Here is a 20,646-nt window from a genome sequence, read left to right on the forward strand (position 1 = left end):
AAGTGGTTGGTGCATTACAAATACCAAATGACATTCGCTTGAAGGAAAAAGTACCATACGGACAAGTTAAAATGGTCTTCTTCTGATCCTTTAGGCAAATGACAATCTGATTGTATCCCGAATAACCATCAAGGAAGCAATAATATTTATGCCAGCTAATCTGTCTAGCATCTGGTCAATGAATGACAGTGGGAAGTGGTCCTTGCGAGTTGCTTTGTTGAGCCATCTATAATCGATGCAGACTCTCCACCCCATAACAGTGCGAGTAGAAATTAGCTCATTCTTCTCGTTCTCAACTACAGTCATTCCTCCCTTTTTGGGCACACATTGAACTAGGCTTACCCAGTTGCTGTCAGAAATAGGAAAAATGATACCTGCATCGAGTAGCTTGATTACTTCCTCTTTCATAATGGGATTTAATCTTATTTGTTGCTTCACACTAGGGCGGTGTCCGTCCTCTAAAAAGATTTTATGCATGCAAAACTATGGATTAATACCCTTAATGTCAGCTATAGTCCACCCAATAGCCATCTTATGCTCTCGGGGTACTCTGAGCAATTTTTCTTCTTGAGTGTTAGTCAAGATGGAGGATATAATCACGAGCAATGTCTCAGAGTTTCCCAAATAAGCATAGCGCAGGTGCGCTGGTAGATGTTTAAGTTCTAGCCTTGGGGCTTCTTCTATAGATGGCTTCGGAAGGGTCAGAGTGACAGGTCTGTGCAACTCCTCAAATTTCCAAACCCATGGACATAATTAAAGGACGTATCAAGTAATTGCTCAATTTCTCCCTTTATGTCATCTTTACTATCTTCTTCATCCCCAATCAAAGCACGTTCAATAGGATCTATAAGGCTCATGTAAGGTACTAATGATATAGCATCACTTTCCACCACAGAAATCATGGATAACTCTTCATAGTGGCTGGTAACTTGAGTGCTTTATAAATATTGAATACCTCCACTCGATCACCCACTCTCATTGTCATCCTTCCTTCACAAACATCGATAATAGCTCGTAATCCAAGATAATGAAGTCAGCCGAAAATATGAAAGAACCCACTTGAACTAGCACATCTTCAGTCACTCCCTCAGGATGAGCAAGGGAGCGATTGGCTAACTGTAAGATAACGGTTATTGGGCGTGTCTCACCCAACCCCATCTATCTAAACACCGATAGTGGCATCAAATTGATGCTCGCTCCAAGATCACATAAAGCTCGCCCAACAACATGTTTACCAATCGAGATTTGGATAATGAAACTACCTGGATCCTTCAATTTCTAAGGTAACTTGCCCTAAATTCTTGAACTGCACTCCTCAGTGAGTGCCACAGTTTCAAACTCGGTAAACCTCCTTTTATTTGCCACAATGTCCTTGATGTACTTTGCATATCTGGGTACTTCTTGTAAGATGACAACCAATGGAATATTAATTTGCACCTGCTTCAAAATATCAAGAAACTTTTTATATGCGGCATTATCCCTTAATTTCTACAATCTTTGAGGGAATGGAGGTGTTGGCCTCGCAACCAATGGTGGGGGTTGCTCAGCCACCGCCTCTCCAGCTGGCTTATCTGGCTCCTTAGCTTTTTCGGATGTTGATTCTATAGCGGTTGGCCTCTCATTAAAAGTCACTTGTTTCCTCGTTTTAGACTGAACTTCTTCTAGTTTTCTCCCATTCCTCAACGAAATGGTATTAAGGGCTGCCCTAGGATTAGGTTTAGTGTCACTTGGAGGAGCTCCAACTAGTCTAGTGTTTTGAGCACTGGCAAACTGTCCCATTTGGCACTCCAAATTTCTCATTGTTGCAGCTTGAGCTTGCTGTTCAACCATCACTTTCTGAGAGAGGCCTTGCTGTTTAGCCATCACTTTTTCAACATGTCTTCAAGGTGACTTATAAGACTCGCTTGTTGTTCAATATGAGGTGGTCTATATTGCTGTTGAGGTGCTTGAGGCTTATATTGATTCTGAGTACCTTGCTTTCCACCCCAAGAGATGTTTAGGTAGTTCCTCCAGTTGGGATTGTAAGTGATTCCATATTGGTTTGTTTGGCCCCTATTTGAATTACCCATAAAGCAGACAGACTCTGGGTTAGAGGGGCATATGTCGCTCGTGTGACCCTCTCCACATATTTCACAAAACACTTGAACTTGTTGTACCGGGTTTACTTGTTGCTTGTTGATAATCAAGGTAATCTGATTGACTTGGTTGGTTACTGTAGAAATCTACGCTGATAATGCTGAGACTACATCTAAGTCAAGAACTCCTGCAGACTTTTGCACTATGTGTATGCCATCTCTCCTTGCCAATCCAGATTGCTTTTGGAGAATTTGTTCAATAATGCATATATCTCGTCAAAGATTTTCTCCAACACTTGACCTCCAACTGCAACATCTACCACAATTTTTGTTTCAGGATGTAGCCCTTCTATGAAAGTGTGAGCTAACACTTCATTCGTCTGATTGTGATGAGGACAGTCTCTGAGTAGCCCCTTGAACCTTTCCCAAGCAGAGTATAAAGATTCCCCTTCTTTCTATTTGAAGGAAACTATCTCACTTCTGATCTTTGCGGTTTTGCCTGAAGGGAAGAACCTCGAAAGAAAGTTTCTTGCCAAATCATTCCATGATGTAATGGAATTAGCTGGTTCTATCTTTAGCCATCGCTTAGCTTCGCCCAACAGAGAGAATAGAAAAAGTGTGAGCCTCACATAATCTGAAGTGACCTCGCTAGTGATATAAGTATCACTAATCTCTAAGAAGTTCAGAATATGCTATTGTTGATCCTCGTGTGGAAGACCCATAAACTGCCCATTTGCATGAAGTAGCTGGATCATACTCTGTTTCAACTCAAAGTGCCCAGTGATTCTGGGCTTCACAATGCTGGAGGTGACATTAGCAATTCTGGGCATCACTACCTCCTGAACAGCCATGTGTTGCTCCTCTTCCATGTCTACATGAAATTGAACAAGTGCCTAAATATTATTCGTGTCCCTTGCTTCCCTCAACCTCCTGTGAAATGTTCTCTTAGGTTCAGGATCAAAGCCTTGAAGTCGGTCCTAGCTTCTGACCCTACGTATTCAATCAAAGTTCCTGAGATCCGGGCAACAGTCAAGTAACATTAGACTCGACGACATAAACAATTAAAGCAAAAACTAGAAAGTAGTTAATATTTAAGTCCCCAGCAACAACACCAAAAACTTGTTGCTCCCAAACACACACACACAAGTATACGTGGTCGACAAGTAATATAATAATAAGTTGAGTGTCGAACCCACAGAGACTTGTATAAACCACTCACTAAATCACTAAAATTGTTATTCAATGCAGCTAAAATCAAAGTCCAATAATATGATTATATTATACTACGATTCTAAATAATAACTAAATTATCAAGTAACGAGTTGATTGTCGTGTATTCAGCAGAGTCAAGTATTCCAGGGTTGTGATGGATTCACCATTCGTATTGTGTTCTAATTAACTCTCCCTTTTATATAATTCACTCATGGCTGTTAATTAATTGATAAATGCTCTCATAGCCTTCTCCCGAAGTACTGCTTACCTATTCTCAATAGATTAATGCCTATATTCCTATGAAATCAATATATTAAGAACACATTAAGATTACGATATTTAATTAAGCACGGTGACTAGGTATGTTCCTATCCTAACCACAAATCCGCTCCCCTTAAGGGTTAAGATCATGCTCTCTTCAATTCTTCTCTAATCTAAACACGGCTTTCCCAAGCATAGCATAGATAGTAAATAGAACCTAACTGCTGGCCAGACAATTAAGCAATTAAACAAAGAATTGAAGAAACAACCATATATTGGTGAATTATAATTAAGGTCAAGCTAATATCAAACAACAATATTCATGGCTAAATCACAAGCCTAGAACAATGAGTGGTTAGCCTCTCATGATGTAATCAAACAATTGCATAAGTTAAGAATAATTGAAAATACTAGAAAAGATGAAGAATTCTGAGATGTTCTTGCTCCTCGATGTTTCTTGTGTATGTTTTTCCTCCCAAAGTGCGTCTCTCCCTTTGAAAATAGGCGTAGTCTTTCTTTTATACGTGTTGGATAGGTCTAGGGCCGAATAAACCGTGTCCCGGGCAAAATAGGATGAAAACAACGTCAACGACGCCCAGCCCGACGCCAGCGGCCGCGGCCACTAGGGCGCTGCCCATTTTTCAGTTCTATTTCCAGCGCCACAGGTGGCACCAGGCGCTGTCTGTGTCACCCAAAGCACATTTTTTTGGTTTTGTTCGTTTTGTCTCAAATCTTGTATGTTTCGCCCCCAATTGCTCCCGAATCATTCCTACATGTAAAAACACTTCAAATTAATATTATATCATAGCATTTAATATCCCAAATTCACAAAACAAAAGTAAAATATGAGACGATATACATAGAAATATATATACTTTAAGCTAAACATCACTCTCCGGGACCGTCAAATCACAGGTACGGGTCCGTTTACTCAAAATATTGACCGAAGTCAACTTAAATTCAATTTTAAAGGCCAAATGAGCATTTTTATCAAATTTTCACATAAAAACGTTCCGGATATATGCCCGGACCGTGCACACAAATCGAGGTGACATAAAAGGAGGCTTTTAAGGCCTCGGAACATGAAATTCACTTGTAAATCAAGTGATGACCTTTTGGGTTGTCACATCCTCCACCTCTAAAACAACCGTTCCTCCTCGAACGGACATAGAAAAGAAGTACCTAAGTCGGGGAAAAGATGGGGATATCGGTTCCGCATATCGGACTCGGACTCCCAGGTAGCTGCCTCGGCAGGCTGACCTCTCCACTGAATACGAGCAGAAGGGTAACTCTTCGATCTCAACTGATGAACCTGCCGGTCCAGAATGGCTACCGGCTCCTCCTTATAGGTCAGAGCCTTGTCCAACTGGATAGTGCTGAAGTCTAACATGTGGGATGGATCGCCGTGATACTTTTGAAGCATGGACACATGAAAAACTTGGTGCACAACTGATAAACTCGGTGGCAACACAAGTTTGTAAGCCACCTCTCCCACTCGATCCAGAATCTCAAAAGGACTAATGAACCTAGGGCTTAGCTTGCCCTTCTTCCCAAATCTCATCATGCCCTTCATGGGCGACACCCTAAGCAACACCCGCTCTCCGACCATAAATGCCACATCACAAACCTTGCAATCGGCATAACTTTTCTGCCTGGGATGAGTTGTACGAAGCCTATCCTGAATGATCTTCAACTTATCCAAGGCATCCTGAACTAATTCTGTAGCCAACAACCGAGCCTCCCCCGGCTCAAACCACCCAACCGGCGACCGACACCACCTACCATATAATGCCTCATTGGGAGCCATCTGAATGCTCGACTGGTAATTGTTGTTGTAGGCAAATTCTGCTAATGGAAAGAACTTATCCCAAGAACATCCAAAGTCAATAACACATGCTCAGAGCATATCCTCCAAATTCTGAATAGTACACTCGGATTGTCCATCCGTCGGAGGATGTAATGCTTTGCTCAAATCGACCCGCGTACCAAATCAAGCTGTACTGCTCTCCAAAAGTGCGAGGTAAACTGCATACCCTGGTAAGAAATGATAGACACGGGCACACCATGAGGACAAACAATCTCTCGTATATAGATCTCAGCCAACTGCTCCAAGGAATAAAAAACTACCATAGGAATGAAATGCGCTAACTTGGTCAGCCTATCAATAATAACTCATACTACATCGAACTTCCTCTGAGTTTGTGGGAGTCCAACAACGAAATACATAGTGATTTGCTCCCACTTCCACTCAGGAATCTCAATCCTCTGAAACAAACCCTCAGGTCTCTGATGCTCGTACTTTACCTACTAACAATTCAAACACTGAGCTATATAGGCAACAATGTCCTTCTTCATTCTCCTCCACCAATAATGTTGTCGCAAGTCCCTTAGCGGTGCCCGGATGAATAGAGTACCGGGAACTATAGGCCTCATCCAGAATTAACTCACATAGTCCATCCATATTAGGCACACAAATACGGTCCTACATCCTCAAAAAATCCATCATCTACAACTGTAACCTGCTTGGCACCTCCGTGCCACAATGTGTCTCTAAGGACAAGCAAATAAGGATCATTATACTGTCGATCTCGGATCGCTCAAATAATGAAGACCGAGCGACTATGTAAGCTAGAACATGGCTGGACTTAGAAATATACAACCTCACGAACTGATTGGCCAAAGCATGAACATCCAATCCAAGCGGTCTCTCACCGACTGGAATATACGCAAGACTGCCTATACTGGATGACTTCCTACTCAATGCATCGGCCACTACATTGGCCTTTCCCGGATGATACAAGATGGTGATATCATAGTCTTTCAATAGCTCCAACCATTTCCTCTACCTCAAATGTAGCTCCTTCTGCTTGAACAAGTATTGCAAACTCTAAATAATGCCTCTAAATCTTTAGCGCGTGAACAATGGCTGCTAACTCCAAATCATGAACTGGATAATTCTTCTCGTGGATCTTCATCTGTCGCGAAGAATATGCAATAACCTTGCCATTCTACATCAACACCACACCAAGTCCAATATGTTATGCATCACAATATACTGTATATAGCCCTGAACCTATGGGCAAAACCAACATTGGCGCCATAATCAAAGCTGTCTTGAGCTTCTGAAAGCTCGCCTCACACTCATTCGACCACCTGAACTGGGCACCCTTCTAGGTTAACCTAGTCATCGGGGATGCAATAGATGAAAACCCTCCACAAACCGACGGTAATAACCCGCCAAACTCAAGAAACTCCGGATCTCTGTAGCTGATGTGGGTCTAGGCCAGTCCTTGATTACCGAAATCTTCTTAGGATCCACCTAAATACCCTCTGCTGATACAACATGACCCAAGAATGCAACCGAACTCAACCAAAACTCACACTTTGAAAACTTGGCATACAACTAACTATTCCTCAGAGTCTGAAGAACGGCTTGAAGATGCTGCTCGTGCTCCTCCCGGCTGCGAGAATAGATCAAAATATCATCAATGAAGACAATCACGAAGGAATCCAAATAAGGCTTGAACACTCGAGTTATCAAGTCCATGAAAGTTGCTGGGGAATTTGTCAACCCAAATAACATCACTAAGAACTCATAATGCCCGTACCGAGTGCAAAAAGCTGTCTTAGGGACATCAGATGCTATAATCCTCAACTGATGGTAGCCAGATCTCAAATCAATCTTCAGAAACACTTTGGCACCCTGAAGGTGATCAAACAAATCATCAATCCTCGACAATGGGTGCTTATTCTTGATTGTGACCTTGTTCAACTGCCGATAATCTATACACATCCTCATCGATCCGTCCTTCTTCTTAACAAATAACACTGGCACACCCCAAGGCGAGACACTAAGTGTAATAAAGCCCTTTTCAAGTAAGTCTTGCAACCGTTCTTTCAATTCTTTCAACTCTGGTGAGGCCATACGATACGTCAGAATAAAAATGGGTTGAGTGCTCGGAGCCAAATCAATGCAAAAGTCAATAGCCTTGTCGGGCGGCATACCCAATAGGTCTGTAGGAAATACCCCTAGAAACTCACGAACAATAGGTACATAATCTATAGAAGGAACCTCTGCACTAAAATCACAAACATACGCCAAATAGGCCAAACATCCCTTCTCAACCATATGCCAAGCCTTCATATATGAGATAACCCTACGGGTGGAATAACTAGGAGTCCCTCTCCACTCTAAACGAGGTAAACCAGGCAAAGCTAAGGTCACAGTCTTGGCATGACAGTCCAAGATAGCGTGGTAAGGTGGTAACCAGTCCATCCTTAATATGATATCAAAATCGACCATATCCAAAAGTAACAGATCTACTCGGGTCTCAAAATCTCCAATCACAACTATGGATGAACGATGTACACAATCCACCACAATAGAATCACCCACCGGTGTAGACACATATATAGGAGCACTCAAAGAATCACTAGGCATGACCAGATATGGGGCAAAATAAGATGACACATAGGAGTATGTAGACCCTGGATCAAATAGAACTGAAGCATCTCTACTATAGACCAGAACAATACCTTTGATAACTGCATCGGATGCCTCAGCCTCGATCCTGGTTGGAAGAGCATAACATCGGGGTTGTGCCCCATCACTTTGAGCTATCTCCCTGGGACGACTTCCTGCTGGCTGGCCTCCACCTCTAGCAGCCTAACCTCCACCTCTAACACCTCTACCCTCACCTCTAGTTGGTTGAGCGGGTGGTGGAACACTCGGTGCCTGAACCATGGACTGAGAAACCTGCTGCTGAGACTGAACACCCACTAATCTCGGACAAGCCCTCTAGATATGACCATACTCACCGCACTCAAAGCATCCACCCGAGTGTTGCGGCTGAGGAAACTGAGACTGACCATGACGGGCCGACTGACCATGAGAATAGCTTTGAAGAGGAGGTGCTCTAATAGGAGATGATAGTACACGGTAGGACTACTGATCAGAATATTGCACATAAGAACCACAACCACCTAGAGCACCGTGAGAAGTCTAAAGTGCTGAATGAAATGGCCTGGGAGGATGGCCCCTACCAAAAGAATCCCTACCTCCAGATGAGGCACCACTGAACCTGCCTAAATGACGGGGCCTCTTATTATACCCCTGACCACTCTCCTACGATAGAGCCATCTCAACGCTCCTGGACATATTGGCCGCATCCTGAAAAGAAATCTCGCTTCGAGTTTCCTTAGCAATCTGAAATCAAATCGGCTGAGCGAGTTCCTCAATGAAACTCCTCACCGTCTCTCTCTCGGTGAGAATTGTAATAAGAGCATGATGGGCCACAGCAATGAACCTGGTCTCGTATTGAGTGACGGTCATAAAACCCTGCTAGAGATGCTCAAACTGCCTCCGATAGTCCTCCCTCTGAGTGATAGGAAGAAACTTCTCCAGAAATAGCTGAGAGAACTGATCCCAAGTCAAGGTAGGTGACCCAGCTGGCCTATCCAAACAGTAATCCCTCCACCAAGTCTTGGTGGAACCTGACAGACGAAAAGCAGCAAAGTCGACCCCATTGGTCTCCACTATCCCCATATTCCGAAGAACCTCATGATAACTTTCTAAATAATCCTGGGGATCCTCTGAAGATGTACCACCATAAGGAGTAGTGAATAGTTTGGTTAACTTGTCCAATCTCCACAAAGCATCGGTAGACATAGCTGCTCCATCACCGATCTGAGCTACTACACCCGGCTGAACTGCTCTAACTAGCTGAGCTGCTGGAGTCTGAAACTAGGGAGCCATCTACTCCGGAGTGTGGGTAGCGGGAGTCTGTGCTCCTCCCCTAACCTGAGAGATAGCTGGTGCTACAAAAAGTAAGCCTAGCTAGGTGAAACTCTCCATAAGATCCACTAGACGGACCAGAGCATCCTGAAGTATAGGGGTAGCAATGAACCCCTCCGGGACCTAAGCTGGGTCCACTGGAACTGTCTGGGCCGGAACCTCATCATCAAACTCTACCTGAGGCTCCACCGCTGGTGCTGCTGCTCTAGACTGAGCTCTGCCTCTGCCTCGGTCCCTAGCACGGCCTTGGCCTTGTCCTCTACCCCTCGTGGGAACTGCTGTTGGGGGCTCGGGCTGCTGGTAAGCGGATGAAGCAGCACGTGTTCTCGTCATCTGCGAAAGAACAGAGTAGAAATTCAATTAGTATTGAGAAACGAAACCGCACGATAGTGATTAATAGAAATGAAAATGTTCCTAACTCTATAGCCTCTAGGGGATAAGCATAGATGTCTCCGTACCGATCCCTCAGACTCTACCAAGTTTATCCGTGAATTGTGAGACCTAAGCAACCTAGAGCTTTGATACCAACTTATCACAACCTGGACTTCTCACTCTCGAGAGTCGTGATGGCACCTACACGTGAAAGCTAGGCAAGCCAAGTGTTATAGATCTTATTACCCTTTTTCCTTAACCTTTTAACAATTTTAAATTAACATGCGGTCAATAGCAGAATAATAATAATAATAATAATAACATAGGACCCATAAGGAGTTTTCTTTACTCTCTAACCCCTTTATGATCTTATTTTTGGTTATTTAACATTGAGGACAATGCTAGTTTTCATTTGAGGTGGTGGTCCTATTTTGATAATTTTTTTTTACTTTTCATTATTTTTCAATTTTGGTATGTATATAAAGTTACTTTTCCATGTATATATTCATTACCTCTTATGTATATTTGTCTAAATACCCTATTGTACATATTTAGTTTACTTTCTGCATTTTACTTCATAACTTCTTTTGCAATTTTCCTTAATAGCATAGCTTCTTATTTCAAATAGTAGTTTCTTTTTTGGTTCGTAGCTTCTTATTTTACAAGTTTTTTGATCAATAAGCCTTTGGTTTTCTTAATGCCACGGTTCTTTCCAAAGGTGGAGTTTGTGTGAACTGGGTTGCTCTTCCTGATGATGGATGACATGACAACCTTCTTAAGGCTTTGAGTCTGTTTTCTTTTCGTTTTTGTGTAAATAGTAGTTAGTGAGCTATAGTGCCTCAGGAAAAGCTTCACTTGGTCTTAACACATTTACCTTTAACCTTATGGTTAAAAACAAATTGGTATGTATAGAATGGTGATAGTTGTGACCTCGAGACTCTTGTTGACTAAACAATCATCGAGTGGTTTCTCAGAAACAATTGTGTTGCTTAAATCTTAGCCAAGGTTGTTGTGGAACCTCAACTTTGTCTCTTTAGCAATCCTATAGCTTGTGTAGTGATCTATTGATTTGCAAGTCCAAGTCCCATGCCACTAAGTCTAGAAGTTTCCCTGAATGTTTGTCTAGGCAAAATCCTAAGTATAGCTTGGCTTGAGAAGTGATTATAGATTTTCCTTGATCCTAATTGAGACTTGAAAACATCCATAGCCCAACAAGAATGATATCCCTAGTCAACCCCGTTGAGCCATAGCCCTTATTCTTTCAATAACCATGATACAAACCCTTATCCATTTTAAAATGATCCTCTTTTGGCACCCGATCTTTCCTTAGCACAAGGTAAAAGCATAAGTTTGAGGGAAGATATGAGGAATGCAAAGTGATAAAAGGTACAAAATGAAGAAAAGGAAAGGCAAAAAGAAAAAGAAAGAAAAGTCATAAAGTCAAAAAGAAAGCGAATAATGTGGAAGAAATGAAGGGATTCAATAAAAGCAAAGATGAAAGGCTTGGAAAGATTAGAAAAGAGAAAAAGGATTGAAATGAATAAGAAAGAGTGACAATGTGTCTCTCTAGCCCCTAAGGAAGAAGTAAATGACTCAAAGAGTCAAGAAAATGTGAGCCAAAATGAAACAAATGAAGTGCTCAAGGCAAGATAAAACCTTCATAGACCAATATATCCTACCCTGAACCAAAAGCCTTCATTACATTCCTGCAAAAGCCCTATATGATCTTGAGTTGAGTGAGCTTACATTAGTGGTGACCCACATAAAGGGTAAGCTTATGGTACTTAGAGCCGGACTTGTGACCTTCCTTTGAGAGAGATGAGTGTATTTTCGACAATCCTCATTCTGAGTGCTACAATCCAAGAGTGAGGGTTGCATATGGAGAGTCAAGGAGTATGAGTTTGGGTTCTACAACGACCAATGTAATAGAAAGAGTTTCCTTGACGAGTTGAGTCAACTCTTGATGATTTTGTGTCGCACTATAGCCATGGTGCTAAAATGGTTATGTATTGTTAATAATACATTTGAGTTGAGGGTAATTGTTAGTCCCAATTAATTCTTGATGAGGTTACTTTCTGAAATTTTCCTTTGTTTTATCTTGAGGAGGTGAGAATTACTTTGTTTGCTTGAGGACAAGCAACAACTTAAGTTTGGGGGAGTTGATAACTAGGGATTTTAGCCTATTTTATGCTCCTTTTTGCTTAGGTTTTGTATTAAAAGTGTGTACAAGTATTCCCAAAAGCTAACTTATTGTACTTGTTTGCAGTGTTTGGTCAAAAAAAGACAAGAAAGTCATAACCAGCTCAAAAAGGAGTGAAACCTGCACAAGTTCAAAGCTGAGTCAAAAGAGTGCTGACAACAAAGAAATAGACCCGAACGCGGAGGATCCACCACTGAGGCAGTCTTGATTACGCTCTTAGCGGTGGCAAGATTCAGAGAGTCAATTTTTGGGCTTAACAAGTTACTGCTGCCCGCTGTGAAATTGCGTAGTAACGGTGTCTCTGACGCCACAACGGTCAAGTTCTCGCCCTCAGCGGAAGTGAGAATTAGAGAACAAAGTCCTGAGCTCAAATTGAAGACCGTGGTCCGCTCTCATATTTTGTGGCCGCGGTTGAAGGAGCGCTAAGGCAGTAGTTTTTCCGCTCCCAGCGGACTCAAGTTCAGAACCAGCTAAAAAGGGAAGAACCGCGGTTCGCGCTTGCTTTTGCGCGGCCCTAGTAGTCATAACGCTGAGGCGGTCTATTTTTCGCTATCAACGGAATCCTCAAAGGGGCAGTTTTTGTCCAAAAAATTTAGCTGTGTATAAATAGTTCTTTTTCAGATTTTTTTAGTCATCTAGTGTTTGGTAGAGCACGTGAACAACCATTTTTAGCCTTTTTGAGTAATTTCAGAACATCTTTAGCAATTAATCTTATATTTTAATCTTGTAATTACTTTTTATGGATTATATTTCATCTCCATCTTTGATTTCTTCTTTCATTATGAGTAGCTAAACGCATTAGCTAGGGTTGTGGCTCAACCCTAGTGTGGGTATTTAATGGGTCTTTAATTTTAGGGCTTAAGTGTTTATGGGTTAATGATATTTAGCTTGATTTATGATTTAATTGTTGAATTAGTGGTTGCAAACACTGATTTGTGTCTTTGTGACTTAGTCTCTTCTTGATAAAGAGACACTAAGTCTAGGAAATTCAGGCTAACAAGGAATTAGGGTGCATTCAAGAGATCGATTTCCTCAATTAAAGGGTTAAAGCTAGAGATAGTATTACCCGACTTGAGCCAATTTAGCTTGCATTATGTAAACACCCAATTGGGCTTGAGAAATCCAATTAGGGCAAAGCCCCTCAAACTACCAAGAGGTATAAGGTGAGTAATTATATGCAATGGATATATCATGATCCCAATTACAACAAGTTTGCCTTAAGTTTTAGACCCCGTTAGATACCCACCTAGGTTTAAGTCACTTCCATAGTGCCTTTTATACCAATTGAGAAGACTTTACAAAAATATCATACTTAGCTTATTTTCATTCTTCATTAGTGATTAAAAGTAGAATAGTAACCAAAACAAAGCATGATTAGAAGTGTAATTAAGAACATTGCACATAGCTAAATTAGATAGAAACCCAAATTTCAAACTAATATTAGATCTCTATGGATTCGATCCCGACCTTACGGGTAAAAGCTGCATCGACCACTCTTGCCTTTTTGTAGTGGTATAGGGTTGGAGCCGATCAATACTCAGAGTCTTCAGGTTAGAGTTAACTTGAAGTTGTCGCAATAGTTAGAGGCTGTATGTTATAACGTGATTAGAGTTAGTCCTAGGTTTATAAAAGAGTTTTTGTAAATGCAGTTTTTGACTCAGTAATTTTAGTGGAGTGTTTGGGAAAATCCTACTGGAAAGTAGGTCGTGTTTTTTTCACCTTTTGAGCCAGGTATTTTCCACCTAAAATACTTATGTTCTTTACTGTCTACATTTACTATTTCTATAATAGTAGGTCTAGGAACACTTAGAAGATCCAGGTCCTTCCACAATCAATTTAAGCGAAACATTGGTCACGACACAAATCACCCCTCTCTTGTGTGGTATTGAAGTATAAAACATCAAATGGTATCAGAGTGGGTTATCCTTAAGAGACTAACACCTTAGGAACAGATCAAGATGGGTGCACCACCTGGAAACTGGGAAGCTTCGTACCTTTCCGGCATAAACAGTATATCTCAGAGAGGTCGTATTTCCTTGGGTTGGTAGTAATGGAATGCTTTCATTATCTAAAATAAAGAACATATCCCACCAAAAGATCAGTCCAATAATACCACTCACTGGTAAAAAGCGCAATACTTCTTCGTGAATCTCTGCTATTTGAATATGGAACATCATAACAACGAATAGGAATGAAACCCTATGCATAGTCAGTACTATAGCCCCAATCATGGCTACTAATAAAATAAGACTAGAAACCAAAAACCAGACGAAATAGTAGGTATAAAGGCATAGGGCAAAGGAGCTTAGAAGAGTGATGGAGGGGACTAGTAAGGTATGAAGTCACTTAGATAGAAGCATGTTGGATGACAGAACGATGACTTCATGCTTAAATTCTAAATTTGAGATTTCTGACCTTGAGAAATGACGTAAGTGATAGATGGAATCGTTCAGTAGGCTAGTTTCCATTTTTAATTGAGAAAGCAGCGGGACCAGTGAGCTCTCCAATAGTGTACCGAAACGGGGCCGGAAAGACGGTAAATCTTAGCGCTCCACTGTTAGGTCCCCACTCTTTAATGGCCAGTACTACTCCTGGTGGAAAAACAGGATGAGAGATCACATTATTAGAGAGACTATGAACTATGAGACATTGTCACTGATGGTCCCCTGGCTACCTTGAAGAAGATGCTGAAGGAGTAGATGTGCTAAAACAAGAGCTGACTACAATGTTGAGGACTTGAGGAAGTGGGAAAAGAATGCTAAGGCAAAAAAATGGCTTGTGTGTGGACTTGGTCCAGATGAGTACAGTAGAGTTCAAAGCTGTACCACTGCTAAGGAAATCTGGGACACTCTACAAGTGCCTCACACAGGAACACCTCACGTGAAGAGATCAAGAGGAACACTGCTGTATTCTTAATATGAGAATTTCACCATGAAGGAAGGAGAAACCATCCAAGGGATTTATACAAGGTTCACAACACTAACAAATGAACTTAAGTCTCTTGGAAGGGTTATTCTTGAAGAAGGGAAAGTTGAGAAAAATTTGACAAGGGTTTTGCTAGTCATTTGGGAAAGCAAAATACCTGCTATTCAGGAATCAAAGAACATTGCCACTCTTAATTTGGACGAGCTAATTAGAAATCTCACTGCCTATGAACTTAGAAGGCAAACCATGAAGATGGATGCGCCCAAGAAGGAAAGGAACCTGACTCTCAGAATTACTGAAGGTACTAATCTAGAGGAGGATGAAATGGATATGATCACAAAGGATTTCAAGAAATATCTAATGAGAGGAAAGGCTTCTTAAAGAGGTGCAAGCTATAACAAACTAAGGGTTCCTGAAAAATAGACCAACAAGGGCTGCTACAAATGTGGTAAGACTGATCACATCATTAAAAACCGTCCTCAGTTGGAAATTGAATGGAATAAGGAAAGGGCTGAAGGAAGAAACGAGAAGAAGGAACAGGTTCATCCCAAGAATATTAAAGGATCAACAAAGGCTATGGTTGCTACCTGGGGGAAAACTCAGATGAGGATTCAGAAGATGAAGATGGAGATGAACAAGAACTTATAGCTATTGGAGAATCTGATGAGGAATCAGAGATAAATGTTATTCATCTCAAAGACAAGATTATGTTTTTGTCTAAAGAAAGTCTATCTGAGTTACTTCTAGATTTCATTGATGAATCTGAGGTAATAAATAATGAAAAGAAATAGTTGTCTAAGGAATGTGTAATCTTGAAAGCTAAGTGCAAAAATATGGAACTCAGGGCTAGTGAAAGTGATAGCAAAAATGCTGAGTTGAAGAACCAGGTTCTTGAACTTGACACCACTGTGCTAGAGCTTAGATCTGAAAATTTAAAACTGAAATTAGGAACAGGTAAAAAGAAAGATGATCATACACATCTCACTTTAGAAGAAAATCTAGGAAAAATGAAAGATGAGTTTTACAAAGAGATGAGCATATAAGAGTCCTAAAAGAAGATCTAAGCAACGATAAGCATGAGCTAGATAGAACTTGTAAATGGAATATGTCCAATAATGCACTTTCATGGCTACAAGAACATCATAGTACCAATAAGAGAGGACTTGACTACGAGACCCCTGCACCTAAGTGGGATCCCAAAAGAAAGTACATCACACTTCCTCAGAACAAAATCTGCACACACTGTGGTAAGACTGGTCACTTCAAAAGTGAGTGTAATGCAAAAGAAAAAGGCTAGTCAAAAGAACAAAACATTTGTTCAAGGAAAAAATAGGCTACCAGGATGGGCTAAAAGAATTTAATTCACCCTTTTTCTTATAGAAAGGGACCCAAATTTGTTTGGGTCCTAAGACTAACCCTTAATTTTCGTTTGCAGATCCAAGTGAAGGGGAGCAACCAAATATGGTACATGGATAGTGGCTGCTCAAAGCATATGACTGGAAGCAAGAACCGGTTCCTTTCACTTGAGGACCTCAAATGAGGTAATGCCTCATTTGGAAATGGTAAGAAAGGTGAGATCATTGGGGTTGCAAAGGTAGGTAAGACAGACTCACACTCCATTGAGAATGTCTACTTGATAGATGCCTTGAAATATAGCCTAATCAGTGTATCACAACTGTGTGATAGAGGTAACTTGGTAGCATTCACCTCTACCAAATGTTTTGTGATAAATCTTACCACTGACAAGATTATTTTGCAGGAAAAAAGAGTAAACAATATATACATTGTAGATTTGTCCACTCTTTCAAAAAATGAACTCACTTACTTAAGTGTGTTGGACAATGAACCCTTCTTTTGGCACAAGAGACTTGGACATGCAAGTCTAAATCAACTCAATCTCCAAGGACCTGGTGATAAGGCTGCCTAACGTCAAGTTTAAGGAAGATAAAGTTTGTGAGGCTTGAGCTAGGGGGAAACAGGTAAGATCCTCTTTTAAATGCAAGAAAGTTGTAAGCACGACCAGATCGATGAAGCTGGTCCATATGGATCTCTGTGGTCCAATGAGAACATTAAGCAGAGGTGGTAAAAAATACGTGATAGTGCTTGTTGATGATTACTCTAGGTTTACTTAGATATTGTTTTTAACATCTAAAGATGAAGCATTTTACATGTTTAGTTCTTTTGTTAGAAAGTGGTCAATTTGAAATAAAATATGTGATAGTGCTTCTTTTGTTAGGTTTACTTGACTTTCGTTGAAAGTGGTCAATTTGAAATAAAATACGGGTCTAGCGATAATATCCGATAATTATGAACTAGTACCATGCAAGGTACCATATGACCACGGTAGTATAATGTATAAAGTATATTAAAAATAAGAAGAATTTTAAGTAATTTGTGGTAACTTTTAAATTATGCTAGTAATTGATTAGTTACCGAGTAACAGGACATTACCCAGTTAACTAATAAATAGATAAAAATTAACAAAATCTCACTCCAAAAAAAATATGGCACAAGTGCCATAAGGCAAAGAATGACTCATAAGTCATCTATGCCATGTGGCTACTCATAGTAAAATTATGTAACTAACATAAGACTTGAATAAGTCTTATCTTCTCATCCAAAAGGCTTGGTGACTTTGACGTTAAGTCATTTCACATTGTTTGATTCTTTTGGTTGGTTTGAGGAAGATGGCAACCAAAAATGTCAATCTTATACCCAAGTAACATTAACCATTCAAACAACAAGAAACACTTTCTTGGTTGAAAAGTTGGAAAAACAGAATTTATGAAAAAAAATTCGTTCAGCATTTTCAAATTTCGTTCAAGACTTACAGGCAGACTTTCATCCATATTTCGTTGAAGCAGATTCGTTCAAATAATTCCAGGAATAGGTATGTTAAGGTCCTCCCTTCTTTCTTTTGGCATGGTTCAAATAATACTGAAGAAATGAGCAAATATACAGTTTTCATAAATTACTCTACTCATAGAAATAGTAGAGGTATCTATATTTTGATTCCCCGTGAAAAATATTATTATCTTCTGTTCATGGGTCTCAGAATAATACGCAGTTGGAAAAGTTTATCCGGAAGGAATATCGAGATTATTATGTATTTTTCATGCATCTCACTCATTTATACATGTGCATTGACCCATGACCAGATTGCGTTATATATGTATATATATGTAAATATATGTATATGGGATATGAGAAAAGGTTACAGCGTTATAAATGCACCACCACCTGATCAGCTGATATATGTTGATGATATTGCCCGCAATGGCCAAGATGATATGATGGGATGCCCTCAGTGGCTTGATGATATTATATACACTCATACCTATGCATGACACAACATTTATACGCACGTGCATACGCACGTCATGTTCTCAAGCGCAACTTCTATAATTTTTCTAGGTCCAATAATCAGACTCCTTATTTACTTAGGTGACGTAATTCTTTAGTTTCCTCTTCCTTTAGATCAGCCTTTACGTAGGCTTAAGCTATCTTCCAATCCATGGGTCATGGTATCAGTTATTACCTTAGCCTTTAATGGGCATTATGGAATATCCATGATACAATCTTCTAACAATTGAATTCTTTGTCTATGCCCTAGGCTCAATTCTTTCTTTTAACTTATATCGGAGTCTTCTATGGATGTATGATTGTCAACAAATATGTTGTCTGGATAATGCTCTAAAATCTTGAGTGTATCCATAACGTACTAACTCTGGATTATTGATCAAATAATTCTTTCATTCCATCTTAGCTTTCAACGTAAGCTATTACTTTTCCTGGTCTTTCTGCCCCTTGTTGCGTCCATACTTAGCTTATCTTAGTTCCCACGCATGCCAGAGTTTGCGTACAACTCATATGATCTTCGAATATTTCTTTTGATTTTTACTTCCCGATCACTAGTCACGGTAGATTCCTCTTTCTTGTGGAGGATGTACAATATTGTTGTGAAACTTGTTGTTACAAGACCATTTCCTCTCTAGGTCGTTGTGCTTAGATTGAAGCATTTTTCCTTATTTCCTCAGCTAGTCTTTCGTTGTAGTACTTAGGGAGAACCCTTGACTCTCGTGAAGTTGTGGGATTATTACATACCATTTTGATATCCTTACTTGCCTATAATCATCTGTAGTTAGTTACTTCTATGCCCTTGTGCTTGTATGGTTGCTTCTGAACTGATATTTTGACTGTCTTCCCAGTGGCACTTTATTTATCCCCGTAAACTCATATGGTACTTTTAACTATCCCGACTCTTGTTTGAATATATCTCAAGTATTATAATGATATTATTTGAGGCTGAATTCTCCATGTTGGGTTCTACTATGTTTATTTTACACGATCTGATGACTCGTCTGTAATCTCCTGTTTAGCCATAACTAAGATCTTCCTGTCCAATTACTAACTACGTTGGCCCATTCTCGTATCAATATTCTTTGTAATCTTTCTTGGATTATTTACTTTGTTTTAACTTACGTCTCGCACTGACTCCTTATTTATTAATAACAGCTCAGGTAGGAACCTTTACTTCCTCTCCTTGACGTCGTGCTTGCACAATATTATTGAATCGTACCGTATCTGTAAGATTTGGATAAGTGCCAACTCATTCCTCTTTCATTTATCGCATTCTTCCTTTACCATTCCATAATAATTAGAATCACTTAATTCTAGCTTAATACCACATTACTCTATATTTCCCCCTTTAGGGGTGTACTAAAAGTTGAAGCCACGAGGATCTACCTATAGATGTTTTACCTCTTCATCTTTGGCATCGTTTCTCAACATTAATGATCCTTACTCGCCTTGCGGCAATTATTCCGTACCAAGGATGAAAAATTCCCTTACTCACAAGGGTGAATTTTAGTATAACCGGCACATACAGTTAGCTTATTCCCTTAAGCTAAAGTTTCCTCACTTTGCTTGTTGTAGGGAAGCGTCTTCCTGAATGACCATTCTCTGAACTTCTCATGAATCTTCTTTTGTCGTCCATTCTATTATTGGAGGAACAAAATATGAAATTCTTATGATGGCGACTATCATCAGTCACTCAGTCCTAATTCATGTTTAGTTTATCTTGTTCACCAATCCATACTGGTTCTATTACTCTGGGGTCTGACTTTTCCACTTGGTAATCACGCTAGAGTTGAAAATTTATTTCTTCAAATGAGGACATGATTGTATGACCTATACTCTTTTGTTGTCCTACGTCCTATCACTTCTCATTTCTTCCTTCACTTGACTATAGATTTTGTAATATTGTCATCTTTTGATCTACCGTTTCCATCAATGTATCACATCTTACTTATAATGCTTTATTAACTCTTTTCTTATTTCCCGCTAACATTTATGGCTATCATTTTTTTCTGAAAACTTGAACAAGACATTCTTTTGCTCCTAGATCCCCTTTACTCTATCCAATGCCTCTTCAAGTTGCTTAACGTTCTCGCTTTACTAGGGACGTGAGCCACACTAAGGTAATATTTATCCCTTCAAGGCTTATAGTGCATGTCTTTGTAGTACTCATATATGGCTGCACTATTTCAGAGTGCACCATCTGGTGTCTCATAAAGAGATCTATTAGCATATTTGCAATATCCTTCGAAAATGTCAACTGATGCAATCAATTCATCCATCATATTTGCTTATACTACTTTTGCTAATCTCCATATGGCATACCTAGAATGGTTGCGACCAATTGTATATACCTCTGTTACTATTGAATATAACTCAAAAAGCTTATGTTCCTCTGCCTCAATTATAAACGCCGTTAGCCTTCATTAATTGGGTGCCTCGTACTCTTC

The 20,646-nt window shown here is 40.1% G+C and overlaps 1 non-coding gene across 1 annotated transcript; it reads left to right on the forward strand.

Annotated features, from left to right (window-relative positions):
- Window positions 1-2,458: 2,458 nt before the first annotated feature.
- Window positions 2,459-2,563, forward strand: LOC138876656 (small nucleolar RNA R71). The gene has a single exon (XR_011401998.1). It is a non-coding gene; the product is annotated as a small nucleolar RNA R71 (small nucleolar RNA).
- The last annotated feature ends 18,083 nt before the right edge of the window (window positions 2,564-20,646 follow it).

This window comes from Nicotiana sylvestris, chromosome 8 (assembly GCF_000393655.2).
Source record: "Nicotiana sylvestris chromosome 8, ASM39365v2, whole genome shotgun sequence".
Taxonomy (NCBI): Eukaryota; Viridiplantae; Streptophyta; class Magnoliopsida; order Solanales; family Solanaceae; genus Nicotiana; species Nicotiana sylvestris.